The 21187-nt window shown below is 43.8% G+C and overlaps 1 protein-coding gene across 1 annotated transcript in view; it reads right to left on the minus strand.

Moving 5' to 3' along the window:
* prelp (proline/arginine-rich end leucine-rich repeat protein) overlaps window positions 1-17719 on the minus strand; it is a 31976-nt gene extending 14257 nt beyond the window's left edge. The window contains exon 1 of the mRNA XM_073030845.1: window positions 17584-17719. The gene's annotated coding sequence lies outside the window, so the exon portion shown is untranslated. The remainder of the gene's footprint in view (window positions 1-17583) is intronic.
* Window positions 17720-21187: the final 3468 nt, after the last annotated feature.

The raw sequence follows: 21187 nt of genomic DNA on the forward strand, positions 1-21187 counted from the left end.
AATGGGCCTTGCTTCACTGTTGTTGCTTTGTTGCTTGGTACGTTCTGTTTTGTTGTGTTCTGTGTCATTCTGACGTGCTCTGTCGGCACCGGAATGTGTTGTGACACTTGCGCGCTGCCCCCAGCACACCCTTAGCTGCTTTGGTTGTTAAAGAAAACGGCACATTTCACTGTTGTAGTGGTAGTTAAGGGGGAGAGGTAGTAGTAGTTAATCGTGTTATTCCTATGTCGTTCAGTTAGCCACTCCCACACGGGAGGAGTTCACATTCTGTACAAGCAGCGTTGTCAATAAAGTTCAGCTGAGTATCCTGCATGCTGGTGTCTTGGTGTGCTCTGTTCTGTCCCTCAATAATGAACACATCAACCGTAGATTTCAATTTACACGTGATAAATAAATCTGTATTGATCTGAATCTGATTCCGCCAACTATACAGATCATATCAGTGTATTGAAATAATTACTACCATCATTATGGGCTGTGTCGTATGACACGGGCAATCATGATCTCTTGACCATCATTCTTCTTGGCAAATATTTGTACAGAAGTCATTTGTCATTGTCTGCCTGGGGTGAGTGGACTTGTGACGTGCAACAGCTGCTTATACGACCATCCACCACCTGCTCCCATGGCTTCATGTGACCCTGACCAGTGGTGGGGGCGGGGGGGAGTGCTAAGCAGGTGCTACACCTTGCCCAAGGGTGACCTGCAGGCTGGCGGAGGGAAGGAGCGCCTTACACCTCCTTTGGTAGAGACGAATTTCCACCCTGGCAGTCATTTGAGATACTACAAAGGGGAAAACAATAACAGATTGCAGAATAAAGTGTTACAGTCACAGAGAAAGTACAGAACAGGTAGACAATAAGGTACAAGGTAGAACGAGAGATCAGGACTTCACCTTTATTGTCTAAAAGGTCTTGTAACAACAGGTACAGAAATTGTCCTTGACCCTGGCATTCTAGGGCTTTTGTGCGTTCTGCCCAATGGAAGGGGGGAGAAGAGAGAGCATCTGAGGTGGAAGGAATCCTTGACTGTAAACACAAGAGATTCTGCAGATGCTGCAAGTCTTGAGCGACACACACAAAATGCTAGAGAAACCCAGCAAGTCCAGCAGCATCTACGGGGGGTCTTGGCCCAAAACAGCTAGGTTTTTTACTCAGTGGTGGTAGAGGCAAATGCATTAGAAACATTTGAGAGACTGTTAGATAGACACATGAATGAAAGAAAAATGGAAGTGATATGTGGGAGTGAAGGGTTAGATTGATCCTGGAGTAGGTTAAAGGGTCAGCACAACATTGTGGGCCAAAGAGCCTGTACTGTGCTGCACTGAGCTACGTTCTATGAAACATTGACTTTTTATTCTCCTCTATAGATGCTCCCTGACCTGCTGAGTTCCTCCAACATTCAGTGTAGGATCCTTGGTTGGTTGTTTTTCCGAGACAGCAGGAAGTATAGGCAGATTCTCTGGAGGGGAGGCTGATTTCGGTGATAGACGAGGCTGCTGAAACAATGTGAGGATTTCAGCCCACCGTCTTCTGCATCTGGATCCACCCAGCAGAAGTAGCCACAGAAAGCCAGCTCAGTTCAGATCACTCAACACTGCTGGCTTTTTAACTAATTTCTGACTTCTCTTTCCGAATTATCTCAGTCCTCTCTGTGTCCAGGCTGATTAATTCCTTCTGGCTCCCCCGACAGAGCTCATTCCAGCCGAGTGGGGACCTTTGCTGCAGGCAATGCGACAGGAGTGACTCAGGTCTGGCAAGAGAACGAGAGAAACCATCTGGTGTGTTGATCTTATAGAACAGCTACTGTCCAATCAGGTATAGAATTAAAATGCAATGGAGTTTAACACTGTACACCACCGCATCCAGTGGCAGAACAATGCAGCCAACTGCTGAACCTGAGGATTACAACCTTGCAGTTTTGGTTCAGTTGTAGCTACAGTTTGTATCCTCCACATTAGTGAGGCCTGTCGTAAATTGGGGGACCGCTTCGTCGAGCACGTCCGTGCCATTGGACAGAAGTGAACTTCCTGGTGGCCAAGCATTTTAATTCTGAATCCCTTTCCCATTCTGACATGTCAGTCCCTGGCCTCCTCATGCCCCGATGAGGCCACTGTCTGGATAACCTGATGGTATGAATATTGATTTCTCCTTCCAGTTAAAAAGAATTTCCCTCCCCCTCCCTTCTTCTTCTATTCCCCATTCTGGCCTCTTACCTCTGCTCACCCGCCTATCAGCTCCCCCGGTGCCCCTCCTCCTTCCCTTTCTCCCATGGTCCACTCTCTTCTCCAATCAGATTCCTTCTTCTCCGATCCATCAGGCTTCACCTCTCAGCTTCTTGCTGTCCACCTTCCCCTACCCCCATCTTACTATTCTGGTGTCTTCCCCCTTTCTTTCCAATCCTGATGAAGGGTCTTGGCCCAAAGCATTGACTGGTTATTAATTTTCGTAGCTGCTGCCCGACCTGCTGGGTTTCTACAGCATTTTGTGTGAGTTGCTATAGTTTTGGTTAGTCTGTTAAAGGAAAAGCAACTCACACAAAATGCAGGAGAAACTCAGCAGGTCAGGCAGCATCTATGGAGATGAGAGAAGAGTCTTCAGTTCCCACTGACACAAACAGTTTGGGTTATTTTCTCTGAGGCTGAGGGGAGAGCTGGTCGAAGTTTATAAAAGACTGGCAGGCGTAGATCGAGTAGATAATCAGAGACTTTTTCCCGGGAGCAAATATCAAATATTACAGGGCATAGCTCTAAGGTGAGAGGAGGCTTAAGAGGCAAGTTTTTGTTATACGGGGAGGGGTGAGTTTGTTAGATATGCTGCCATGGAGAGGTGGGTGTGATTGAAGCTGGTGCAAAAACAAAATACAACAGGCGCTCAAACAAGCAGGGGATGGAGGGATATAGGCCTCGTGCAGGCAGGAGGAATTACGTTACGTTGGCTTTTGTGCACCGAAGGGCCTGTCCCTCTCCTCTATTTGAGACAAGAGTCGTTGACGAGAATGGTTTGGACCCAAGTGCTGGGGTATCGCAAGCAAGGATCGAGACACAGTATCAAACTGGATCGAGAACTGAGCATTAAACAAATGTTAGGCAAAATCACTAGTAGGGTTTATGATTGAGCCTCGAACCTCCATTCAGGTGCTCTTTAAGTACTCAATTATTGGCGCCCAAAACGTAATTGCCAATTAGCGGGAAGGTCCCGAATCCTTAAAGAGGCTGTGCCAGATATCCATGCTCCAGAGAGCTAGAGCGTCGAAACCCCAGGAGCTGGTGTGGATGGGTGTGTGTCGTAACACTATTCTTATTACAGCACCAGAAACCCTGAGGAGATCACAAGGGGCGGATCAGAGCGGCCACAATCTCCCCTCAAGTGGTAATGAACTAGTGAGATGGTGCGGGTGGGGGGGGGGGGGGATACCGAAGGAGGAGCAAGGTGCTCCTTCCCTCCACTAGCCTGCAGGGGGAAGTGTAGCAGCTGCTTAGCCCCCTGATCAGGGTCACGTGAAGCCATGGGAGCAGCTGGTGCACATCACAAGTCCTGGCTATGTGACCACTGACACCAGGCAGACAATCTCTGAAGGGTATTGATAATGGCTGGGATCACCCGTCTTATAGACTCTGCCCAGAAGAAGGCAATGGCAAACCACTTCAGTAGAAATATTTTCCACAAAAGGTCATGGTCATAGACGACGATCACTCAGGTCACAGGACACAGCATGTAATGATGTTGATAATGAATACACACAAAATGCTGGAGGAACTCAACTGGTCAGGCAGCATCAATGGAAAAGAATAAAGAACCGATGTTTTGGACTGAGACCCTTCATCAGGACTGGAAAGGAAGGAAGCAGATAATTCCTCTCAGGGATCTTTTTTTTAAGAGAAGATTTAAAGGGAATTTTCTTCCAAAAGGTGGACCATGTTGCCTTTCACATCCACACCCTCACCAGAGCCTGGACTGACACCTTACTGCCTTATTGTCCTGTTTATTATTTATAGTAATGCCTGCACTGTTTTGTGCAGTTTATGCAGTCCTGGGTAGGTTTGTAGTCTAGTGTAGTTTTTTCTGTGTTGTTTTTTACATAGTTCAGTCTGGTTTTTGTACTGTGTCATGTAACACCATGGTTCTGAAAAAACGTCTCATGTTTACTGTGTACTGTATCAGCAGTTATGGTTGAAATGACAATAAAAAGTGACTTGACTTGACTTGACTAATGTCTAATCTGGAAGCCGGCATCTCTGCTTTGGACACTGGAGTGCACACCCAGTTACACGACGGACAAAGAACCTGTCTGCTCAGAGGCTGAAGTGTGACCCATTAAGTCATACTTGGCTCTAAAGAGCATCTGCACAGCTGGGATTTATTTTCCTGTCAGTATGATGTCAGTCCACATGTTTATGGAGGGATCATGCAAACTTTCAACCTGTTAGTGGTGTGTGCCCGCTATGGCCAACTCCACAATAAGTTTGTTGTTTCCTTTCCAGTAAACCTTCCCAGGTGGATAGTTACTCAAACTGAAGCAAGTTCTGGGAAGGAGATCGAACACCATTTGGCACTAAGCCTTAACAATTGGTGTATAACATCTTTCACTGTGTTTTATTGCTGTACTCATCGCAACGTCTTCCTCTCCACCGATGCCTAGAATTGGTGTTGCACATCATTTGATTTCTGCTTGTGGGATTGTACTTTGTGTAACTTTGTGGTCATGTTCCCTGGAGAACATAACTGTTTTCATACAGAGCATTACAAATTACAGAGTGCGTTAAAGTTCTCAAATTGTTCTAGAAAATTACAAGGCTTGTTGCAATTCATTGTTACAGCTGCACTTGCGTTTGCGATTGTGCGGCAAAACTCTGAGTTTCCTCAGCAGCTAGCTGGATCAGCAAATTTGCGGATGACATCAGGATGTAGTGGACAGCGAGGAAGACTGTCATGGCTTGCAGTGAGATTGGGATCAGCTGGAAAAAGGAGCTGAAAAATGGCAGACGGAATTGAATGCGGACAGGTGTGAGGTATTGCACTTCGGTAGGACCAACCAGGGTCGGGCACTGAGGAGTGAGCTAGAACAAAGGGATCTGGAAATACATGTCCATCATTCATTGAAAGTGGCATCACAGGTAGATAGGGTCATAAAGAAAGCGTTTGGCACTTTAGCCTTCATAGATCAATATATTGAGTACAGGAGTTAGGATGTTATGTTGAAGTTGTGGAAGACATCGGTGAGGACTAATTTGGAGTATTGAGTGCAGATTTGGTCACCTACCCTCAGGAAAGATGTAAATAAGGTTGAAAGAGTACAGAGAAAATTTACAAGGATGTTGCCAGCTCTGGAGAACCTGAGTTATAAGGAAAGATTGAATAGGTGAGGACTTTATTCCTTGGAACGTAGAAGATTGAGAGGAGATTTGATGGAGGTATACAAAATTCTGAGGGGTATAGACAGGGTAAATTCAAGCAGGCTGGGTGAGACGACAACTACGTTAAGGGTGAAAGGTGAAACATTTAAGTGGAACATGAGGAGAAACATTTTCACTCAGAGGGTGGTGCCAATAGACTGGTCCTGGACTTATTTCCACTTGGAATAACTAACTTATCATCCTTTAATTATTTATGGTTTTATATTGCTATATTTCTTTATGGTTTTATATTGCTTGGTTGATGCGACTGTAACGAAACCCAATTTCCCTCGGGATCAATAAAGTATGTCTGTCTGTCTGTGAGAATGTGAAATGAGCTGCCAGCGCAAATGGAGATTGCAACCTCAAAAACAATATTTAAGAGAAGTTTTGGATAGGCACAGGGAAAGCAGGGGTATAGAAGGCTATGGTCCAGGTGCAGGTCAATGGGAGTAGGCAGTTTAAATGGGTTGGCACAGACTAGATGGGCTGAAGGGCCTGTTTCTGTCCTGTACTTTTCTATGATTCTGTGACTCACAACTCAGTAACCCAGGTTCAGTCCTGAGCACGGGTGCTGACTGTGTGAAGTTTTCATGCTCAGTCTGTGGTCATCAGGGCTCAAGACTTACAGCACCTGCAGGGTCTCTTGTGTTTACAGTGAAGGATTTCTCCCACCTCTGATATTCTCTTTTCTCCCCCCTCTCACTGGGCAGAACAAACAGAAGCCTGAGAATGCCAGGGTCAAGGACAGCTTCTATCCTACTGCTTTCAGACTATTAAAAGACTTTATAAACAATAAAAGTGAACTCCTGATCTCTCATTCTACCTTGTCATGACCTTGCACCTTATTGTCTGCCTACACTGCACTTTCTCTGTGACTGTAACACTTCATTCTGCATTCTATTATTGTTTTCCCTTTGTACTAACTCAGTTAGGTGGTAGGGTGGAGATACATCTCTACCAAAGGAGGTGTAAGGCACTTCTTCCCTCTGCTACCCTGCAGGTCACCCTTGGGCAAGTTGTAGCACCTGCTTAGCCCCCAATCAGGGTCATGTGAAGCCATGGGAGCAGGTAGTGGATGGTCGTATGAGCAGCCAGTGCAGATCACAAGTCCTGGTTATGCGACCACTGACTCCAGGCAGACAATCTCTGAAGAGTATTGATAACAGCTGGGGTCACCCGTCTTGTAAAGACACTGCCCAGAAGAAGGCAATGGCAAACCACTTCTGTAGAAAAAATTTGCCAAGAACAATCATGGTGATGGAAAGACCATGATCATCCAGGTCGTATGACAAGGCACATAATGATATTGATGGATATCTCAATACACGAATGTGATCTGTATGGACGGCAGACTCCCATGTGGGAGGGGCTAACTGAGTGGCTTAGGAATAACACTATTAACTACCACTACAATCACCATCACATGCAGTGCATTTCAGGCACACACCAGTCTCTATATAAAAGAAAACTTGCCTCGTTGATCTCCTTTGAACTTTGCACCTCTCAATTTATGTGTATTAGACATTTTAACCATGGGGAAAAGATACTGGCTGTCAATCTCTGCCTCTCATAATCTTACAAACCTCCATCAGATCTCCTCTCAGCTTCTGCAAACAACTTGAATGTGGGAATGGAAATGACAGGATTGCTCTGAGAGCTGGAATTAACTCGGATGTCCTTTGCTATCACAAGAAAATATAGGAAGCTTAAAGCAACCTGTTCAAACTGCAGCAACAAGACTCGAGACTGAAAAGAATCCTGAAGAAGGGTCTTGTCCTGAAACATCGACTGTTTACTCTTTGCCATAGATGCTCCTGACCTGGTGAGTTCCTCCAGCATCTTGTGTGTGTTGCAAAGAAAGAAAATTGGATCAATTTAAAAATAATCTTAGTTCTACATAAGCCTCTGAGTAATCTCGCTCCTCTGTATATTTTTGTGTCTATCCTCTTACACCCCTAATCGTAATCTTAGATCTGCAAATACTGGTTTGCTTAGTGTTCCTAGAGCCAAGCATATAAGAATTTGTGGTGCAGCCTTTTGCTCTTCTGTTCCAAAAATCTGGAATATTCCACCGACTGTGACTCAGGCAATTATTGTGGAAAGTTTCAAAACACTTCTAAAAACCTAATTTTTAATTTGGCTTACTTACAAGATTTCTTAATGCCTGTTGATTATAATTATATAATTTAGTATATTCAATTACATTTTATTCTATGTAATGTTTGTCTTTATTTATTATTTTTAATTTTGTCTTGTTTTTATGACTGTATTGATTTATCTTTGCAATCTATGTAATGCACTTCGAGTCTGCATCTTAATGTGTGAAAGGTGCTAGCTATATCAATAAAGTTATTATTATAATTATTATTAACATCTTACGAGAAAGAGGAAATTCTCCCAACTCAATGCTAAATTTTTAGTCTGCATTTCTCAGCTTTGATTACACAAAGAGTTTTGCCCAAGTGCCCAGAACTGTCATTACATTAATTTCCCGAAGTGGTATCCAAACAGTGATGCTGAAAGATTTTCCTTTATAAATAAGCTGACATTCATTTTCAAGATACTTTACAGAGCATTTCCATTTCTAAATTAGGACATTAGACCACGGAATTGTTGGAGAAAATTAGAAAATCTTTTGCTGCTAGATTTTTGGAGCAGCTGACATTAAAATGCCATTGCAGTCATCAACCAAATGTGGTGATGTTGAAGTTCAGTGTGGATAAATATATCAGTTTGTCATGCAAAACTTATCTGAAGTTTCTTTTTCTTTTTAATCTTATTTAACTGCGTAGGTTGAAAAGCATAGAGCAGGGCTTCCCAACCTAAGCTGCATGGTTAATGGTATTGGTCCATGGCATAAAAAAGGTTAGGAACCCCTGGCACACAGGATTATGGCAAAGCATCCAAATGACACATTTGTGTAGGTTAGTTATTAATGCATGCAGTTACTTAAAACCATAGAACATAGAACAATACAGCACAGTACAGGCCTTTTGGCCCACAATATTGTGCTAACCTGAACTTACTCCAAGATCAGTTTAACTCTTCCCTCCCACACAGGAAGCCTTCCATTTTTCTTATATCCATATGCCTATCTAAGAATCTCTAAAAATCCCCTAAGATATCAACATCTACCACCATCCCAGGCAGTGCGAGCCAGGCACTTACCACTCTGTGTAGAAAAACCTACCTCTGACATCTCCTCTTAACGATTCATCCACTGACCTTCAATTTCTCCTCCGGAGTGATGATCTGTTCTATCGTCCATGTCTTCATGGTTGGGGAGGTGTATGGCCCTCCTTCCCTCTGCTAGCCCACAGGTGACCCATGGACAAAGTGCACACCCCCCCCCCCCCTCTAATCAGGGTCATGTGAAGCCATGGGAGCTGGTGATGGATGGTTGTACGAGCAGCTGGTGCAGATCACAAGTCCTGGTTATGTGACCACTGACGCCAGGCAGACAATCTCTGAAGAGTATTGATAATGGCTGGGGTCACCCGTCTTGTAAAGACACTGCCCAGAAGAAGGCAATGGCCAACCACTTCTGTAGAAAAATTTGCCAAGAATGATCATGGTTATGGAAAGACTGTGATCGCCCACAAATATGTCCTGACTTCTGATGAAGGGTTTTGGCCTGAAACATCAACTGTTTACTCCCGTTCATAGATGCTGCCTGAGCACATTGTGTGTATCGCTCTAGATTTTCAGCAACTGCAGGACCTCTTGTGCCTTTGAACATGTCGTCAGCCATTCCATTAAGAAGAAGTCTGCTTCATTCCCCTCACAGCTCCTGCTCCTTCCCAGATCTGTATTGCCCATACACTCGGACGTGGGCAGCAATGGTAGCTTAGCAGCAGGCATAACGTTTTACAGCATTATCAACCCTGGTTCAATTGCCATCCTTGTTTGTAAGGAGTTTATACATTCCCCCCATGAGCAAAACAATTTCCTCCAGGTCTTCTGCTTTTCTACCACATTCCAAAGGTTCTGAGGTGATTTGGTTTGTAGGTTAGTAGGTTAATCATCGCTTTCCATCTTATCCAAGTCCTCGGGATTTTATCAATCACTATGAGGTCACCCCTCAGTTTCATTCACTCTGAGAAAACAACCACACCTTGCCAGCCTCTCCTTATAACACAAGCCCTCCTGTTCTCGCAAAATATTCTATAGATTGTCTGGCTGCATCATGGCCTGGTATGGAAACACCAATGCCTTTGAACGGAAAGTCCTACAAAAAGTAATGGATACGGTCAGTCCATCACGGGTTAAGTCCTCCCAACCATTGAGTACATCTGCATCAAATGCTGTTGCAGGAAAGCAGCTTCCACTGTCAGAGACCCCCAGCACCTAGGGCATGCTCTCTTCTTGTTTCTGCCATCAGGATGAACGTACAAGATACTCAGGATTCGCACCACCAGCTTCAGGGACAGTTATTATCCCTCAACCATCAGGATCTTGAACCAGAGGGGATAACTTCACTCAACTTCACTTGCGCCATCATTGAACTATTCCACAACCAATGGACTCAACTTTCAAGGACTCTTCATCTCTTTATATTTATTGATTATTTTTGCTTCCTATTTTCCTGTTTGCGCAGTTTGTTGTCTTCTGCTTGAACACCCCAGTTGGGAGATCTTTGATGGATTCTGTTATAGTTATTATTCAATAAATTTGTTGAAGTGTCCCCACAAGAAAATGAATCTCAGGGTTGTATATGGTACCCTGATAATAAAAGGTACTGTGAGCTTTGAACTTGAACATCATTAAGGATATTTTCTGTGCAGCTCTCTAGTTTATACAATACCAAAATACCTTAATAAAGGATGCTGATTCTGAATAAGGACAGAGATACTTTGGGGTGTTTCTTAGAAAGATGTCAAACATTCTACTTCTCAATCCAATCGGATTTTGGAAACCAAATTAAGACATGAATAATTTAATCAGGAGATCAAGAAACCAAAGTCCACGTCATTGAGCAAAACATTTCCCTGATCACACGAAGAAATTAAAATGCGTGTCAACTTTTCAATAATTAATGAAGTGAAGGAATTAAAAATAGGCAATCACATAAAACCAGTCTGATTAGTAAATAAGGTGCTGCTCAGCACTAAGTTACAATCAATCAATCAATAATTAAGTGAATAGTGCAAAAAGAGGAAGTGAGGTAGTGTTTGGGCAGCACATAGCATAGTGGTTAGCACAACGCTTCACAGTATAGACGACTCAGGATCAGTTCCCCCTGCTGCCTGTAAGGGCAAGGATGTAATGATGGGGCTTTATAAGGCATTGGTCAGACAGCACTTGGAGTATTTTGGGTCCCTTATGTGAGGAAAGATGTGCTGGCATAGGAAAAGTTCTAGAGGAGGTTCACGAGAATGATTCCTGGAATGAAGGGGTTAACGTACGAGGAGCGTTTGATGGCTTTCTGAGTCTTAAGAAGAATGAGGGAGGATTTCCTTGAAATCTATTGAATAGTGAAAAGTCTAGATAGAGTGGATGTGGAGGGAATGTTTTCCATAGTGAATTAGTCAAAGACCAGAGGGCACAGACTAAGAATAGAGGGACGTCCATTTAGAACAGAGTTGAAGAGGAATACCTTTAGCCAGAGGCAGTGAATCTGTGGAATTCATTGCCACCAACAGCCAAGGCATTGAGTACACTTACCACAGAGGTTCAGAGGTTCTTGATCAGTCGGGGCTTCAAAGGTTATGGGGAGAAGGCAGGAGAATGAGGTTGAGAGGGATAATAAATCAGACATGATGGAATGACAGAGCAGACTTGATGGACCAAATGGCTTAATTATGCTCCCATGTCTTATGGTCTTACGAACATTTTCAATAGGCGATGCCTCAAGAAGGCAGCATCCAGCATTAAGGACTCTCTCTATCCAGGACGTGCCTTCTTCTCATGACGACAATCAGGGATACTCTTTCATTTGGCCGTATCTTGATGTAGAGCTGAATGATAATTAAACTTGAACTTGAAGACACAAACTCAACATTTTAGAAGCAGTTTCTTCCCCTCCACCATCAGATTTCTGAGTGGGCCATGAACCCATGAACACCACCTCGCTATTTAGCTCTTTGTATGTGATATTCAATTGTTTGTTTTATTTCTTATTTAATTTACAGAGATTATTTTATGATTTGCTCTGTACTGCTGCCGCAAAACAGCAAATTCCAAGACATATTTTCAGGGAAAGTAAACCTGATTTTGATTCTGACTCTGTAACATGAGTAATAACTTGCACATTTATACACTGCAAACGCAATCCAATTTTATTGGATTTCAGTGTTGGAATAAATCATTCCTCTTTTCATTAAGCATTTCTCTTTCAGTTCCTTTATAAAAACAGTCCAATTTCAAGCGCAGTTTTATTTTTTTAAAGAAATCATAGCAGGCATTTGGCAGATGAGTCTGTGCTGTGGGATCTGGCTCTGAGATGTTTCACTGTCTCAGCTCTTGCCTCCTGTTACACACTGATGGAGATGCAGTGGAAGGCATGAGGAACACACAGGATGGTTTTGACATTAGCGTGGAACTTAAGGAATGCCTGGAGACCCACTGGCTCATTGTTCTAGTTGTGCAAGTACATCAATCCACATTTTTCTCAGCACTAACCTCCAAAAACTTGGACTGAAGCTCAAAGAGAAAATTCTAGAGAAGGTCTGTTGCTGTTTTTATGCAGTTTAGGTTTTATGTTGCAGATCTCCAGTGTCTGCTGAAGGCTGCTATCTTTGATTCTTTTGGCCCAAAGCTCAACGCTGCTTTGTGCACCCTCATCTGCTGTGAGTCCTGCCCTGGACTGGACAATGGATGCTCTATCCAGAGAAAATAAACCAAACTCAGCCTTGCACCACTGCACTGAGGGAAGACATGCTCCAGTGAAGGTCCGAACGATGCCAAACGTGGAGTTGCACCAGAATCAACCAAGACTTTCTCACTCATTCTCCCCTGAGCTGGTTGTTCTCCAACAGAATTGGGCAACTCAAGGGCAAGCAGGGATGGGCAATAAATGCAGGCTTAGGGGTGACGCCCACATCCCGCAAATTAATAAATTTAAGACAAGGTTTATTATCCCTAACATATAATATGAAATCTGTTATTTTATGCCAGCAGTATGGTGAGAGACAAAAACTTTATTATAAGTTAAAACATAAGTAAGTCATGCAAAAGAGGAAAAGCAAGGTGGTGTTCAATGTCCGTTCAGAATTCTGATGGTAGAGGGGAAGGAGTTGTTCCCAAATCATTGAGTGTGAGTCTTCAAGGGTCCTACAGGGTCTGGCAGACTAAAGGCAGCAACTAGTGAAATAGTTTTATGTTCAGGGAGGGATGACGGTCAGCATCCCAATGGTGCGGCTGTCATTTCTGAAGAAAGGCATTGCTGGAGTGGCAACCAATCAACAGATGAGAGTCAGGCGGAAAGGGAAGCGATTGAACATGACTGTGCAACGTATGGGGATCAGCCAAGTACAGCGTCCACACAAAAGTGAAGCTGTACCAGATCTGTGTTCTGTCCACACTCTTGTAGGGCCAGAATGCTGGTTCATGACAGAGAATGACCTTGCCAAGTTGTCGTCATTTCACACCAAGTACCTTTAGAAGATCCTCCGTATTTTCTGGCCAGGGAAGATCTCCAGCCACACCCTACACATTCAGCGTCACCAAGAGGACATGTCCACCATCATCATGGGGAAACATTGGAGATGTATTGGACACGTAATGAGAAGAGAGGCCAACTCTATCATCAAGGCAGCACTTCATTGGACACTCTGAAGGGTGGAGAAAGCGCAGGAGAGCAAAGACAACTTTGTGCTGTTCCATAGGCACAGAAATGAGGACCCTGAACCACACTTGGGGCACAGTAGAGAAGGTGGCTAAGGACAGACAGAGATGGAGGACCTTCAGTGCTGCTCTAAATACCAGCGGTGTAACTGGCAGTAGCTATCTTCAGGCTCATATCTCTCCTCCTGCATATACTTAAACTGGAGGTTATTAGGCTATTGATTATTAATGACATCAATGGTTGTGGGGAGAAGGAAGGAAAATGGGAAAATAAATCAGGCAGGATTGAATGGTGGAGCATACCCAATGGGCCAAGTAGCCTAATCCTACTCTTACGTTTCATGGTTGTTGATGATAGTAATGAGACGTGGGCATATCCCAGATGGTGAAGGACTTTAATGGTGGATGCTGTCTTCTTGAGGCACAGACCATAAATCTGTAGAAGTTTTCTGGAGTCTTTGGTGCCACACCAAATCTCTGCAAATTCCTAATGAAGTATAGCCACTGTCATGCCTAATTCTACTCTTACATCTTATGGCGGTTGATGGTAGTAATGAGGAGATCTTGTGGCCATATCCCAGATGGTGAAGGACCTTAATGAAGGACACTGCCTGTTGAAGATGTCCCCGATAGTGGGGAGGATTGTGCCAGAGAGAGAGCTGGCTGAGTCTACAACCCTCCAGCTTCTTTTGATCCTGCACATTGGAGTCTCCAAACCAGACTGATGCAGCCAGTCAGAACGCTCTCCACTGTACATCTTGAGAAATTTGCTGGAGTCTCTGGTGACTTACCAAATCTCCTCAATTTCCTAATGATGTATAGCTGCTTTCATGCCTTTTTAATCATTGCGTCGATATATTGGGACTGGAATGGATCTTCTGAAATGTCTATTTTTTCAGGAACACCAGGGCAGGGGACATACTTTGGCTTTGACTCTCCTGGGCAGCAGGGTTCAAGTTGATTGGCCAGTTTCTGATCTTTGTTTGGAGAACCACTTCAGAAACTTCAGCAACTTTGTGAACAATGACCCAGCATCACAGCGCATTGGCCAGGAAATCCTTCTTCAGGACATGTGGAGCACTGCGTTTCTGAGCTCAGAGCCATTGCCACGTGCCTGTACCTCAAGGACTGTGGTAGACACGCGTTGCATCCCATGTGCAGTTAGAATCACTGGTTGCTACAGCACAGAGTGAGGCCATTGGACTGGGAGCACTGACTCCCAGTCTATCCAGCTCACCTGTACCATACTCCCACTCTTTCCCTGTGCTCCTAGAGGTAATGTACCTGTCCAACTTCTGTTTGTCCCATGCAATGATTCACAATGACTACGGACATTCTCTGACGTGAATCGGGTCCAGGTGAGCATCGGGGAAGTTTGACGGGTGTGACCCACAGCTTTCACCCCGCAGTGGGAGGGGTGGGTTTCAGAGTCTCTGCCTGTTCTCCGCTGACGCCACAGAGGACTCAGCCCGATCGCAACGAGTAAAAGGAAAGGCAATTCAGTCGAGACCCTCCAGGTCCTCGTACTGTGACACCACCTGTTGCAGCCACCCAGGGGAGGAGGCAAGGAAGCGGTGTGAAAGCACATTGAAATCCATGCTAAGTTAAAAGCCCATCCCCTGTGAGCTGCCTGCCCCCCTCCCACTCAGTACTGCCCCCCAGTGTTTGCTCCCTACGCCTGCGGCTGACACTTGGTGCCGAGGCTTTATAAGACCGTATTTGGAGTATTGTGAGCAGATTTGGGCCCCTTATCTAAGATAGGATATGCTGGCTTTGGAGAGGGTCCAATGGAGGTTCACAAGAATGAAAGGGTTAACGTATGAGGAGCATTTGATGGCTCTGGCCTGTACTCACTGGAGTTTAGAAGAATGAGGGGGGATCTCATTGAAACCTCTCGAAAACTGAAAGGCTTTGAGAGAGTGGACGTGGAGAGGATGCTTCCTACAGCGGAGGAGTCCAAGGCCAGAGCGCACAGCCTCGCAATTGAGGGATGTCCATTTTGAATAGAGGTGAGAAGGAATTTCTTTAGCTAAAGAGTGATGAGTTTGAGGAATTCATTGTCACAGGCAGTGGTGCAGATCATGTCACTGGGTATATTTAAGGTGACGTTTGATAGGTTCAATCAGGCATCAAGGGCTACAGGGAGAAGTCGGGAGAGTGAGGTTGGGAGGGATAATAAATCAGCCACGATGGAATGGCAGAGCTGACTTGATGGGATGAATGACTGAACTCTGCTCCTATCACCCAGTGGGAGATGAGGAACTGCTACGTGCTTATACCTACGGAAACATGGCTTTAGGACAATGTCCCATGCCCCATCAATCTTCAGGCCTTGCCAGTTAGGCAGTTGTGTAAATATTATTTTCTGATCATATGTGCTTTATTGTAACTATATGTGGTGTGTGTAACTGCATACTCTTTACTGTTTTTGCAACTTGGCCCCAGATGAATGATACTTTGTGTTGCTCTATACATACGTATGGCTGAGTGACAATAAACCTGAACTTGAACTAGCACCTTGTACTCCTTCCCCTCCCTCCCCACTCCTGCCCCCTTCCTTTACAGCCCTTTGCTCGGCCAGAAATGTTGACTATTTTCCCCCCTCCTTGTCTGCTGCCTGACCCGCTGAGTTCCTCCATCATTTTGTGCGTGTTGTTCCGGATTTCCAGCATCTGCAGGCACACTTGCGTTTACACCAGGCACTTTATTGTCAAAGGGATCAGCTGTACCCTGAACTGAGATGCCACAAAAGTAACGTCTCCAGAATGACTATCAATGGGGAAATGTCACCATCAGTAACATCACACAGCAGGACACAGTCCACCCCGGCTTGCAGAAGATTACACTTACTTACTTACTTCAAGATACAGCATGATGGCAGGCCGATTACACCCACGTGTCCTATTAACCTACTATCCCGTATAACTTTGGAATGTGGGAGGAAACCTGAGCACCCGGAGGAGACCCGTACAGTCATGGGCAGGACGTACAAACTCCTTATAGGCAGCAGCAGGAATTGGACCTGGGTCTCTGGTGCTGCAAGGCGCATTGTTAACCGTGCCGCTTCATGTGCAACTCTAACCCTTCCCCTTTCCCACCCCCCGCTGATTCAGAAATTCTTCTAGGGAATCAGACGGGAGGGGTGGGTGCTGAGGAGAAGTCAGAGAGTGGTTTGTGTCTGGGACTCTGTGCCCGACACAGAGAGTACAGTGATGGCAGGCACCCTCACCACTTTAAAACAACGCTCTCAAACAGCCAAACCCAACAAAACTCCAGACTAAGAGCAGAGAAGTGGAAGTTATACAAATAAAACTATTTCTGGCTGCCAGAAACGATGGGGTGAACAGCCCCCTTCTATAATTTGACTGTACCAACTAATGTCTCTACATCGCCTGGAGAGAGTCACATTTATCTCATCAAGTGTGCACTCTGCTTACTAGGAAACAGTTTTAGGAACAGCTATTGTGCCTTATTTTTGCTACTTGAAGGTGCGTCGGTGACCCTTTCTGGAATGGATGAGAAAGTTTCCAGTGTTTTAACCAAAGTCTGAGGGTCACAACAAACAAAAGGACGCAATGGTTGAGCTTATAAGCAGAGTTCGGTGTAACAATGACTTGTTCAAAGTTCACAAAGTTCGAAGTACAGTTTTTTTAAAGTATGTATACAGTATACAATCTTGAGATTCATCTTTATATCATCCTGCAAGAACGGAGAGAGATATTCTTGAAGCACCTCTACATAACAGAAACAACAAACCCATTGGCAACAAATTACAACAAACTGCTCTGTGAGAAAAACACCACTTGTTCCCCTTTATTTCTGGATATTCAGAGTTCAATTAAGTTTAGTACTGGTATCAAAATGTAAACAGGAAGACACTAAACATCAAAACACTGGAAGAACTTCCCAAAAGTGAAATTAAAGTATTAGCTGGTTGAGCTATGAAGTCCCTTTCAGTACACAAATCTGACCAAGTGAATGAAGTTTCACGTAATATAGAAAAACTGACCAAGTTATTTGTTTCTTCGTAAGTTATTCCTGTTAGAACAGAGAGAGATATATTTGCAGCACCCCTGCTTAACGCAAACAGCAAACTCGTTGGCAACTAATTACAGCAAACTGTTCTGTCAGTAAACCACCACTTAATTTTATTTGGTTAGTAACACTTAATGCCAAACACTGCAATATAAGTTAAACTTCAGGGAGAAAAACTTTCTCATGTTTAAGCATTTTTTCAAAGCTTTGCTAAAGAAAAATACTCACACAAATAAAAATGTCTTTTTTACTAAAATAAATGGTTCCAGAATTCTCTGTTTTCTCAATACATTCCTTGAATATCTATCATAATATTGCAATCTATTTAAGTGCAATGTTAAACTTGTAGAAAATTGTGAGCTTACCAGTCTTCCTGAAACAGTCCGTCTTCTATCTGCACCCTCGACTGATAGTGCAGTATGTTTTTGTTATATTTCAGTATGATTCTAGTCCCTCAGTCTCCATCAGAACAACAATGCATCCTTTATCTCCCAGCCAATTCCTTGAATCCACACCCCCAAAATCCTCATACGCTGACTCTCTGATTTAATAACGTTACCTCAGAGAAATAAACCATGCTTTCATCACTCCATTCCCTGCATTCTTTCCGATGTTTATACTTCATTTCATTCCCAAATGCCCCCAAAAGATCTGGGTGAAGAATTCTGCAGGGGCCGATTAAGAGAAAATTGAAGTGGCCTTTCAAACTTCATTAAGGGACTAATTCTCCTTATTTTTCAGGGGAGCAGTTTAATTCCAGCTGGGAATACAGCTTCATCCTAAATGGCATGCAGACTTCCTCGTGAGATCTTCACCTATAAGGTTTTACTTCCACCAAACTTATCAAATTATTTGGCATTTCTCCAAATGAAGGAGAGGACAAAAGCGAAATCCTTTCCTCAAATTTTAATTGTCTTGGCTCTTGGGAATTTTCTTGAAGGAACTTATGTTGGCTTTTGTACAGTGGGTTCTGCCAGCATTTGACTTAATCAATATATAGGCACAGAGTTATACAGAGCAGAAACAGGCCATTCAGCCCAACTAAGCCTGCTGTCCACCAAGCACCTACTAACTCCAGTCACAATTATTCCCCCTAAATTCTAACCAATTTGGAGTTTTTTTTATTATTGTCATGTCAAAATCAAAGTAAATTTATTATCTCCTACCTTGTGATTCATTTCTTGCAGGCATACACAAGAAATCCAATAGCCTCAGTAGAGTCAATGAAAAACCGCACCAACAGGGTGGACAACCAGTGAGCAAAAAGCAACATACTGTGCAAATAAGAGAAGAAAGAAAAAAAAATAATAATAAATAAGCAATAAATACTGAGAACATGAGATGAAAAGTCCTTAAAAGTAAATCCATAGGTTGAAGGAACAATTCAGTGATGGGGGCAAGTGAGTTTGAGTGAAGTTATCCCCTCTGGTTCATGAGTCTGATGGTTGGAGGGGTGATAACTGGTCCTGACCTGGTGCTGTGACTCCTGGGGCTCTTGGAACTCCTTCCTGATGGCAGCAGCAAGAAGAATGGTCTTTGCTATCCTTGTGTCCTCATGCAAGGTTTAGACGCGAAACGCCAACAGTTCAAAGTCACAAAGTAAAATTTCAAAGGTTGAAATAAATTTATTATCAAAGTACATATATGTTACTGCACACAGCCCTTAGATTTATTGCCTTGTAGGCATATTCATTAAACTGTAGAATAATAACCATCACAGAATCAGTGAAAGACCACACTAACTTGGGTTTCAACTGGTGAGTAAAAAACAACAAATTGTGCAAATACCGAAAGAAAGAAATAGTAATAATTAATAAATAAATAAATAAATAAATAAATAAATAAATAGATAGATAGATAGATAGATAGATAGATAGATAAATAAATAAATAAATAAATAAATAAATAACGAGAACGTGAGATGAAGAGTCCACAGGTTGTGGAACATTTCAATGATGGGGCAAGTGAAGTTGAGTGAAGTTTGGTTGAAGAGCCAGGTGGCTGAGCATAAGAACTGTTCCTGAACCTGTTGAAGTGAGTCCTGAGGCTCCTGTTCCTTCTTCCTGATAGCAGCAGCCTCTGTGCACATAAACTATAAATAGCTTTGAGAACATCAGTTGTAGACTCTTGAGTAATGGAGTCCTTGATCGTGAGTCTGTAGGTTGTGGAATCAGTTCAGAGTTGTGTTGAGTTCAACAGGTTCAATAGCTATCCATGCTGGTTCAGGAGCCTGAAGGTTGTATGCGTGTACTGAGATACAGTGAAATACTTAGTGCAGTGTGCCTTCCAGACAGATCATTCCATACAAAGGATATCAAGGTAGTACAAAGGGAAATGGATATTGAGTGAGGACGATGCGTGGTGGGGTGGAGATACAGTAAGTTTCTACCAAAGGTTGTGAAAGGCGCTTCTTCCCTCCTCTAGCCTGCAGGTCAGCCTTGGGCAAGGTGTAGCACCTGCTTAGCCCCCCACCCCCCGATCAGGGTGACGTGAAGTTGGTGAATGGTCGTATGAGTAGCTGGTGCATATCACAAGTCCTGGTTCTGCGACCTCTGACAGCAGACAGACAATCTCTGAAGAGTATTGATAATGACTGGGATCACTCGTCTTGTAAAGACACTGCCCAGAAGAAGGCAATGGCAAACCACTTTTGTAGAAGAATTTACCAAGAACAATCATGGTCATGAGACCATGATCGACCACGTCATATATCACGGCACATAATGATCTGGACGATGAAGGGAAAACAATAACAAAAGCAATAAACAAGAGAAAATCAACAGATACTGGAATTCCAAGCAACACACCCAAAATGCTGGAGGATCTTAACAGGTCAGGCAGCATCTGTGGGAATGAATAAACAGTCGATGTTTTGGGTTGAGATCCTTCTTCAGGACTGGAAGGCAAGTGGGAAGACAACAGAGTAAATAGGTGAGGGAGGGGAAGGAGGATTGCTAGAAGGTGATAGCTGAAGCCAGGTGGGTAGGAAAAATAAAGGGCTGGAGAAGAAGGAATCTGATAGGAGAGGAGAGTGGACCACAGGAGAAAGGGAAGCAGGAGGGCACCAGGGGGAGGTGATAGGCAGGTGGGAAGAGGTAAGAGGCAATGTGGGAATAGAAGAAGAGGAGAGAGGGGAGGGATTTTTTTTACCAGAAGGAGAAATTGATATTCTTGTCATCAGGTTGGAGGCTAACCAAACGGAATATAAGGTGATGCTCCTCCATCTTGAGGGTGGCCTCATCTTGACACAAGAGGAGGCCATGGAATAACGTGTTAAGATACGGAGAAAGTGCAGTGCAAGAGCCATGAAAAGGTCTTGGTGAACAGGATTAAGGAAACCCCCAAGGCATTCTACAAGTAAGTGAAGAATAAGAGGATGAGCCAAGGGAAGAGGACCAATCAGGAGTGAGAGTGGAAACATGTGCATGGAGCCGGAGGAGGTACTGGAGGCGCTTCATGAATACTTGGCTTCAGTATTCACCAGTGAAATGGACCTTGGCAACTGTGGGGATGACTTAAAGCCAACTGAAAGACTTGAGTGTATAGACATTAAGAAAGAGGATGTGCTGGAGCTTTTGAAAGGTATTACGTTGGATAAGTTGCTATAACTGAACAAGTTATACCCCAGGCTACTGCGGGAAGTGAGAGAAGAGAGTGCGGAGCCTCTGGTGAAGATCTTTGCATCATCAATGGGGACTGGAGGAGTACTGGGGAGATTGGAAGGTTGCAAACTTGTTCCCTTGTTCAAGAAAGGGAGTAGAGGTAACCCAAGAAATATAGACCAGTGAGTATTACGACCTGGCTTTGTCAAAGGCAGGTTGTGCCTTATGAACCTGATTGAATTTTTTGAGGATGTAACAAAACACATAGATGAAGGTAGGGCAGTGGATGTAGTGTATATGGACTTCAGTAAGGCATTTGATAAGGCTCACCATACAAGGCTCATTCAGTAAGTAATGAGGTATGGGA

This window comes from Hemitrygon akajei, chromosome 27 (genome assembly GCF_048418815.1).
Source record: "Hemitrygon akajei chromosome 27, sHemAka1.3, whole genome shotgun sequence".
NCBI classification, from domain to species: domain Eukaryota; kingdom Metazoa; phylum Chordata; class Chondrichthyes; order Myliobatiformes; family Dasyatidae; genus Hemitrygon; species Hemitrygon akajei.